This window comes from Cibotium barometz, chromosome 64 (assembly GCF_041138505.1).
Source record: "Cibotium barometz isolate CiBa-2024 chromosome 64, ASM4113850v1, whole genome shotgun sequence".
Classification (NCBI taxonomy): domain Eukaryota; kingdom Viridiplantae; phylum Streptophyta; class Polypodiopsida; order Cyatheales; family Cibotiaceae; genus Cibotium; species Cibotium barometz.
In genome coordinates, this window is record NC_141109.1 from 14394302 (window position 1) to 14395557 (window position 1256).

The following is a 1256-nucleotide window of genomic DNA, read 5'->3' on the forward strand; positions in this document are numbered from 1 at the left end:
AACCATCTATCTCTAACAAGGAATTGAAAGGAAAATCCCTGGAGCCTATGCATCTTCATTGACAAACCTCACCAAAGGAGACAACCACATGCTTGAAGGCCTCATCATCGATAGCCACTCCACAAGAGACTCTAGCCTCATCATCGTCCACTATGCCCATGAGTCTCAAACCCACAGCCTCAGCGCCAACCAATGTGAAGGAAAGCCCCAAACCTTCCACATCAACTAAAAAGAAAACTCCACCAAGACTGCCAAGATCAAGGTTTCTTAATAGTATCAAAATGTGGGTGTTAAAGTAGCTCCTTGTAGCTCAAGGCTACTATGAAGGTGCCAATAAAATTTGGGTGCTTCGACAGTCAAAGCCTCTTCCTCAATGTAGCACTCATCAGAGGCCAAGGAAAAAGAAAAGTACTCCACAACACCATCCACAAAAGCATATGCGAGTTCCTCAATGAACTCTACCAAGTTAACAAGTGTGGGTACCAAAAACACTGCTGCAAGCACAAGGTTATTACTAAAGAAATACTGAAGCTTGGATTCCCAAGCACATCACACAGTCCCCTAAGCTTGCACAAAGAAGGAAGCCTCAGCACCAAGCACATCTGCCACATGTTTATAATGTTCATCAAAGATGGGTGCCTGTGCATTTGCTTCAACCACAAGGCTACTATGATGGTAATCCCATCATATGGTTGCCAAAATCGAATAATGTGAAGAAAGCCTCACCACCATCAACTTTAACCCCAACATCTTCACCTAAAGCTCGACAAGAATGGACGCCCAAGAAAAAACAAGCAAATCACTAAAACACTCTCGTGCATTCAGCACCTACACAAGAGCTTGTATGTTCAAGCAACCAACCCGCAGTCTTACCTACTGCCTCGATAACATTTGAGCTAAAAATTCAAGAATCAATACCCACTTTTGCAACGGAGACTTATGAGCGCATCAAAGAAAAAATAACAATGCTCTTATCACCCCTCTAGATGTGAAAAAATAAGTGCATAAGATCCTGTTGCTCGCAACAAGTCATGCCCTAGCGGACCCATAAAATCAATTAAAATAAAAAACCATCAAGGTCAAAACCTGCAACTTCACGGGGTCAAAACCTGCAATTTCATGGAATTCCATCTCACAGAATTACACTTCACAGAATTCCATCTCACGGAATTACCTCTCACGAAATTCCTTTTCACACGGAATTCCTTTTCACGGAATTCCAATTCACGGCCTGCACTTTCACGGAAACACCATTT